This window comes from Myxine glutinosa, chromosome 14, assembly GCF_964187855.1.
Source record: "Myxine glutinosa chromosome 14, kmMyxGlut1.1, whole genome shotgun sequence".
Lineage (NCBI taxonomy): Eukaryota > Metazoa > Chordata > Myxini > Myxiniformes > Myxinidae > Myxine > Myxine glutinosa.
This window is the reverse complement of record NC_136274.1, coordinates 60,308,207-60,316,856: the sequence shown is the minus strand read 5'-3', so window position 1 is coordinate 60,316,856 and position 8,650 is coordinate 60,308,207. Positions and strand designations below refer to the sequence as shown.

The window sequence follows — 8,650 nt, the reverse complement described above, 5'->3', positions numbered from 1 at the left end:
AACGACAACTTGTCTTATTCCAGTGATGAAGAATACTCACAAGGGTAAGTTTGAACTGTTTGAACATTCAGAATTGAACTGTTGGTGAGAGCTTTGTATGTGATTAATTTAAATTTATATGACATGATATTTTTTTTTTTATCACAGCAATTCAGGTTTTGAAAATGACCTGGTCTTGGCAGAAAATGAAGTTTTTCCGAAAGAGATTTACAACGAGACAAATGGTTTAAATGCTCATTCGCCTGTTTCACCGTTCTTGGAAGATTCATATGCAAGGTAAGATACTAAATATTAATACATTTGTGTTAAACGACGCTGCCTTAGTGTGTGTGTGTGTGTGTGTGTTTGTGTGTGTGCGTGTGTGTGATGTTTTGTCAAGCTTACTTCAGCATAGTAATTTCTCCTTATTTTGTTTGCAGCCTCGAAGACCAAAGCTTGGAGTGGGACGATTTTGGACTCCATAGGAATGGTTGCAGCCTCGAAGACCAAAGCTTGGAGTGGGACGATTTTGGACTCCATAGGAATGGTTATTTCCTGTCATCCTGTGATATCCTTAATTTTCATCTCGACGATCTGAACGCTAAGCTTGATTTTGTGGAGGTAAGCATGTGTGTGTCAATGTGTGGGTACACCGTTTCGAATAGGTACACCATATCCCTGCGCATTGTGGGAGGTGATTCAGGGTATATCATTCATTTATTTCTCTCCTTGTTTTACCCCTCTTGCCTTTGACAGAAAGAGATTCCAAACGTGAAGATATCTGCTGCTGTTGAAACTACCTTTGACTTATGTTTGGAAGAGATTGATGATTTGTGCTGGGAAGAAGTTAAATGTGTAATACCTCAAGAAAAATGTCTTAAAAATATAAAGATTTTGTTTAAAATATTATTTATATATATATGCTTTGTCCAGAATTATTTAATTATTAATTACAAGAAAAGAATAAAGGTTAGAGGGGAGGGTGCGTTCCCCCACCCTTGATTTCCCCCCATCCCACCCCTCCCCTCCCCTTGTGTGTGTGGGGAAGGTGGGGGTGGGATGAGGGGGGATCAAGGGTGGGGGAACGCACGGGGGGTGGGGGGTGATGGGTGTGGGCGGGGTCTGTGTGGGCGGGGTCTGTGTGGGCGGGGTCTGTGTGGGCGGGGTCTGTGTGGGCGGGGTCGGTGTGGGCGTGGCTTATGATTTTTAATTTTTTTAATTTTTTTTTTTTTTATTACCACGAATTAAATTAGCTAATCTGGGTGGGGTGAATAGAAATGTTGTTTAATGAATTATTAGCTTTGTTTTTTGTAATTCTTGCGAGTAAAATGAACCCAAGATTTCTTCTCCATTTAAATCATATAATTTGTAGGTCCAAGGGACTGTATCCATTACATCAATGATTTTAAATAATTCATTAGTCAATTTTTGTGTATAACCTTTCTCAAAATGGCTTTTCCATTTGTATATCCTTACAATATCACCAACTTTGAACTTGGGCTTTCTCAAATTAATCTCCTTTTCATATTCTAATTTTGTAAATGTTTCTGATGGTTTTGATTTTGTTGATGAATGAACTGTATTATTGTAATTATCTACAATATCCTGAATTAAATACACCCATTTTTGAGAACCGAGTTGTGTGAATTTTTTATATAATTTCTCTTTCAAAGTACGATTAAAACGCTCAATAACAACTGCCTTTCCTTCATTAAAGGTGCTGTATAATTTAATACCCTTCCCCTTAAGAAATTTCATGAATATTTTGTTGTAGAACTCTGTTCCCTCATCGGTCCACAGTTTCTTTGGTTTTCTTTTATCCCTATCAAATATTAGCTTAAAGGCTAACATTAAAGTATCACCCCTTTTATTTTTTAAAGGGACAACCCAGGCAAATCTACTCCTCAAATCAATAACGGTTAAAGCATACCTGTATCCCTTATCATTATTTAGTTCGATTAAATCAGCGGACCATATGTGGTCAGTGTATTTAGAATAAACTTTCCTTCTTTTAAACTTTGTGATTATAGGTTTATGTAATTCATTAGCCAAAAGCTCCCCAGTCTTGATAACATCATTGGAGTTTAATAGTTTTTTGGGAAATAACCAAGACCAAGTTTCAATTTAACACATCATTTTTTTCACAATAAACCTATCAACTTTCTCTCTCAATGTCGGATTTCGTATCAAAGACAAATTATACAACATTTCTCTGTCTGCTTCATGTTTTTCATCCAATGTGGTGGTATCCCCATAAGCAATATCATGCTTCATACACACTTCATCAACCCTATTTTTTGGTCTGGACCAAGGTTTAGGATTGTCAGCCTCATCTAATCTTTTATCCAAGTTTGTTCCTGGACCACAGAAAGAATACCCTGGAAGGTGTAATTCCCCTGGAATTCCAGTTGTTGTAAATTTACTTCCTGACAGAAACTTTTGTATATCTCCTCCTCTTTTAGGTGAGATGAATTGGCACTTTTTAGAGCCACACACTTGACATATTCCTTTTTGATAAACTCTATTATTTTTAGCTTTAACATAAGAGATATTTTTAGATTTAGTTTTCTTTTTACATTTGAGACAATAACTCATATTTATTTATCAGAAAAATTCCGACAGAGTATCAAAACCTTTTTGGTTTTCAACATATACATTTCAATCTTTATTTTTAAAACATAAAGAATCCTAAGGAATGCCTTCATTCTCTCCTCCATTTATTTACAAATAAAAACTAACTAAAGTCAATAGCATCATCAACCACATAATCTTTTCCTTCTTCTTCTTCTTCCCCACTTTCTCGTGTAAATCTCCTCCCTGAAATTGAACTCATCTCAGCCGTTTTTAAAACCAATATCTTCACAAGAGTCATTCTTTCTTTATTTTCCTCTTCGGTGCGTTGAGATTGATTTATTTGCTGTAATACATTCAATCTTTTACGAATCTCACTGATTTCCATCTTTTTATACTTTTCCTCCCTGTCCTCCTTCTCCTTCTCTCTTTCCTCCTTCTCTTCTTCAACTCCTTCCCTTGCTACCCTTGAGTTTGAACCCCAAAGAATATTATACATATACTCATCTGGATTTTGAGATATTCTTGTATCTATAATTATTTTTCTCATAATAGGATACCAATAAGATTTGTTGACGATTTCTAAAAGAGTTTTATATTTCATAACTTTGAGAAGTTCATTTTTATTTAATATTTTAAACAAGTCTCTATTTGTGGGTTTAACAATATCAGTATAAGGCCAGTTTTTAATGACAAAATTCCCATGTATATGCTCCAAATCATAAGGTATGTAATACCGAGCACCCTTTTCTTGTAGGTATCCTTGAATACAAAAATTATAATTCTCTTGTAGTCTTCTTCCTGCCATTTATGTATCAGAAATATATGTGAGATTAATATTATGACAGGTAATACCACCCCATCTTCCCACTACCAAATCGGTTTGTATTCCTCGGCTTTCTATCCTTATCTCATTACCTTCCTTCTTTGTCATGCGAACCATCGCTATACTATCATATATTTTTCTTTTCTTAAAATCACGTATTTGTTGTTTACTAATTGTACTTCCACATAAATCCTTATCTTCACCAAGTGGATAATATTCTTCTTTACGAGACTGATTTAAATCATGTAGGTCTTCTATGTTTATTGAAAAAGACCAATTATACCCTAAATCAGGCATATCATACCCCCATTTATTAATTCGCATATTAACTAAATGTCCTTCTTTATAAAATTCAATTGTAAGCAGGTAGTTAAATTCAATGAGGAAAGGTGTATGGTCAGTATAACCAGGTGTTGTGGTTGTAAATTTTACTTGTTTCACAAAACGTGCTGTTTTCTTTAAAGATATATATTGTGATAAATCACTGAATCTAATCAAGTCATTCGCATCTGTAGGGTTTGGATAATTGATTAATTTATAAGTATTCTTCATATTAATATTTTTACTTATACTATATTTTTGTCGTTCAGCCTGTGCCTTTGTATAATAATTTGATAAATCAATATCCTGAGAGGATTTTCCAAAGATAGAACCATCTTTTCCAACATAGGTCATTTATATTAGATAAAAAATGATATCATAAAAATTTTCATTATTGTTGAGTTGAAATAATACATATAAACATAATTGGCCACAACATTTAGAATTAATTTCTTGAACTTGGAATGTTTGATAAACACCATTCTGTAAGAATTGTATTACTTCAACAGGTGGTGGCATACCATAACTATCAAAATAATATTTATCCTGACTATTATGAATACAAACCCAATGAGAACCATTCTGTGTGTCTAAATTCATAATAATATTCTTTGTATTCTTATTTATATGTATTAATTCATCTCTCATACAAATAACCACATTATCAATTTTTAGTGTTTTACAATACTTAGCTAGTTCTATATTTGACGTTGTATTCTTTCCAAATTGTTTAAACCATTTATCCATTTATTTATGAGAAAGATACAATCCATTACCCCGTTTAGTTAGTTTAACACCCGCTTGAGCGATAGAGGAAAGCATATCTCCAACCAACAATCTAGCTTTATCAGGTAGACTTTCAAGTTTTTGAGCAAAATCTACAATTACACCACTTCCACTAATTTGTTTCTCCAACTCCTTGTTATGTCTTTCCAATTCTTTTTGAGCTTTTAGTTGTGCCTTCCTTTCGTTAGCAGTTTTTACCGCTGCTGAAATACCACCAGTCAATGCTCCCGCCGCACTTAAACCAGCAAATAAAGGAATTAGAAACGGGAGAAATCCTCCTCTTGACTCGTCTATTGAATATTTCTTTAACATAGGTTTCGTCATTTTAATTTTAAGTGATCCAACATCATTTAGTGTTTTTACTTGTGTGTGTGTGAGTAAAACATCAATTCTTACAGCTCCTTTTCTTTGAATTGTATTAACATTAATAATACAAGGCTTTTGATTTTGAATACAAGATGTTAATTTATTAAGATTGATTTGATTAACATATACCCCAACCATTTATTTATGAGAAAAAACCTATGTGATATTAATCATAACACCATTATCTGTATTAATCTGTAATTCTGTTTCCTCCAAAAGCAAACAATATGCATTAACCTCTTCACTCTCCCCTCTTTCAATGTATAGAGAAGTATCCACTCGATTAGACTTTATAGTTTCCTTTTGAGAACTCAGGTCAATTGCGTAGATTGTATAAAGTTTTTGAAACGCAACCACATCCAAAATAGGATCATTATTACCATTACTTTCACACACCTTTTGGTAGGACTTGTAGGCTTCCGCATAATCATTTTTTTCCCAATCAATTTCCAATCTATCTCGCGGATAAAATGTGCCTTCAAGAGAAACCCGAAGTTGTTTCACCTTAGCATTATCACTCAGCGCATTATTCTTATTAGTACCGTCCTCTCCATCTGGTTTTTAAAAAATGAGCCAGAGGTATCGTGGCTTTCCTTGAAGAACACCCAAATTCCAAGTGTAGGTAGTGTGTTCCAGTTTAACGTGTTGACATCTTCTTTTAAGGTATGATACATTTAGCGGTTTCTTTGAGTTAAGTCTTCTATTTAACATCTCTTCCGTTTTAAGATTAGGAGTATATTCACTGATATACCAACACAAATCATTAATAACAAATTTATTGTTGTCTCCAAAAGCATTTTCATCCCCAAAAAGCAACCTATTTACATTATCATTCCTTTGTAGTTGAAATCTAATTTTAAGACCATACAAAACTTTATCATAATCGCAAAATCCAAATATACCTTTAAGAGGTACTGCTACGGTAAAACTATTCACTGCTTTTGTTTCATCATTATACATTGACTTCCTTTGACTATAACCAGGGTCTGCGTTTGTACCCGTTGACATATCAGGAATAAAACCTTCAACAGCTCCCTTACCCATTCTATCACTAAACGAATATAGTGTAAATTTCATCATTTCAGATGTAGCAGAGACATAATCAACCGCTTCAACCTCTTGTGTTCCAATATACAGGCGGACACTGTCAAACATTTTCCAGAAGAAATCATTTACGAGTGTAGCATTAGTATTATTCGCAGCCTTAGTGAATTTAAATTTACACAGCAAGAAACTATCAGCTATATTCAAATAAGTTTGTTGATTATTTATTTCAAAACTTTTTGTTCCGTTTGAATTCCAGTCTGTTCCTGTTATAGCATTTACCTTAAAATAGTCTTCCTTTTTAGTGGAGTTTGAAATGATAATCGTATCATCCAAATCATAGATACTATCAATCGCTTCCATACTTGTATTTATATAGTATTAAAATCGTTGAAACCCTGACCCAAGTATTTTAATGATTTTTTGTCGTTCTTGTGAAGATAGTTGAGTTTTACCTTTTTTTATTTCTTTGATTGCTTGTAATTTATGAGACTCCTTTTGAGCATCTTTTATACTCTTTATAGCACCCGCAACGGAGCCCATGGCAGAAGCAGTTGAACCAATTAGGTCTTTATGTTTAAGGATGGTTGAACCAATACCCATTAGAGTATCAATTATCCCATCTCCTTTATTTCGAAATTGATGACCTACACCTCGTTGTCTCTTAGGTTTATAGTATCCTTTACCCACATACCTTGTATAGTATGGTGAAAGGTACATGCCCTCCCCTGTAATTATTTTATATTTTCCCAACTCATGTTTTCTCACAATAACCATTATTTATTTATTGAAAAACTTCACGTAGGTGAATTCTGATGGATATAATTTCATCATTAAAGGATATCATACGATTATCTTGGTCGGTTATCCTAAAATTTACTCTGTATATGGTTTTTCCTGACACAGGTAAATAGACAAGATTTTTTGGTTCCATATTAAATTTATAACCAATCGGGGTTGAGTATGCACTGAATGAAAATATTGTATTTGTTCTTATTCCATCGTTATAAGCACCATCAATCAAATCACAATGAATTAATACTGAATTTATACCGGAGGATATTTGGATAACATTATCACTGTAAAACGTCCCGTTATTTTCAATCTTTTTTGAAGAGAAACCCAATAGCTCTCTAAACGAATTTTCAATCGTGAAATTAACTTTATAATTATTTTTAAGTTTAATAGTTGATTTTGAAGTGTGTTTTTGAATATCTATTACAATATTTTTTGGTTCATCACCTTTTTCTTTCATAAGGCGAGAGACTTCTGAAGATATTTGAGAAATCTCATAAGCTCCAGGTGAAACGGTTATAGTTTTATATCCACTTCCTGGATTATAACTAAACTTGTTGTTTTTCTCTGTGATATTAAACAAGGTATTATAAGTTTCCATCGACAATAAAGATGCCTCATATGAGGTAAGGGGGTCAAGTTGTAGTGGGTAAGGGAATGAAGCTGTGTAATCGCTCGTTGTGAAATTAAAACTAAGAATTGTGCTTCTCATCTTATTTAATATCTAATAAAATATCTTTGTATTGACATTTATTAATTATTTTCATATTCATCAACTGATCTAAAATGGCTGAGGTTTCATTAAAACAATTGTTGTTTCCAGCCTTCTTACTACCTAACAACAATAATAGTCTATTAACTAATTGTGATGGGCCATTTGGAAGAAAACTAACACCCGAACCAAGCTTACTTAAAGCATCAATAATATGTTTCTCCTTCTCATTCTTCTTACTTTTACCAGCAACAGAAACTCCATAATCAAGTGCATTTAGCAACTCAATATATACCCTATCTTCCTCTCTTTCCATATCAAGTGGTTCCTCAAAATATTTTGAACCGCTGAATCCGGGGTTTGTTAGAAGAAACATTAATCTTGGAGTTAATTTAACATTTGGTTGAGTAGAACTCAAGAACATCAATTCATCATTAAATATCAATACCTTTTCTTCCACAAGATGAAACACTGCTGGTTCTTCTGTTGGAATGAGACCTGCTCTGGTTTTTGAACCCGCCGAATATTCATTGTTTTGAAGAGCTTCCACAACATAATTAGGGGGTTGATTTACCTCCTCAAGTTTCCGAAATAATCCCTCGTCATCATATTCTAATTCGCCAAGTTCTTGTTTTGTTATCTGACTAATATCTTTGAGCATTTGAAGTTTTTTCGGAGTAAATTCTACCGTGGGAACTGTAGGTGAGTGTTGAGTTTTCAGAAGCGGTTTAAAAAATTTCTCTTGTTTTCTTTCAAAGGCTTCTTCACCAGTTAGTTTCTGTCTCCGTTTCTTCTTTATCTCTTCCTGTTGCTTTACAACTTTTGAAACCAACTCTTGATGTTCTTTAAACTTTCTTGCTCTTTCTTCGGTATTCATTTAGTATTGAAAAATATCATTTAATGAATTGTAAAGGTCAATGGGAAAATTTTCCTTTTCTTCATCATTATAGTAAATGAGTTGAAATAAATCTTTTTCTTTAAATATTTCATCAAATTCTTTATTGGTATTAATACGAGTTGTTATTTCTTCTTCACTAATACTTGTATCTCTGCTTTTCATACGTTTGCGTTGAGTCTCCTCATCGATATCAAAACCGAATGATAAAATCTTAACTCCATCACCACACAATTGTTTAATAATTTGTCTCATTCCTTCAGGATTAGTTTCTAAAATCCCAAGACCATTAGATTTTACTTTATTTAACTCACTCTTACAATGTGAATATTTTGTAGAACCAAGAGAGACCTCC

The 8,650-nt window shown here is 33.3% G+C and overlaps 1 long non-coding RNA gene across 1 annotated transcript; it reads left to right on the top strand.

Annotated features, from left to right (window-relative positions):
• The first annotated feature begins 240 nt into the window (after positions 1 to 240).
• Positions 241 to 999, top strand: LOC144888753 (uncharacterized). The gene is made up of 3 exons (XR_013621324.1): positions 241 to 276; positions 420 to 600; positions 736 to 999. It is a non-coding gene; the product is annotated as an uncharacterized LOC144888753 (long non-coding RNA).
• The last annotated feature ends 7,651 nt before the right edge of the window (positions 1,000 to 8,650 follow it).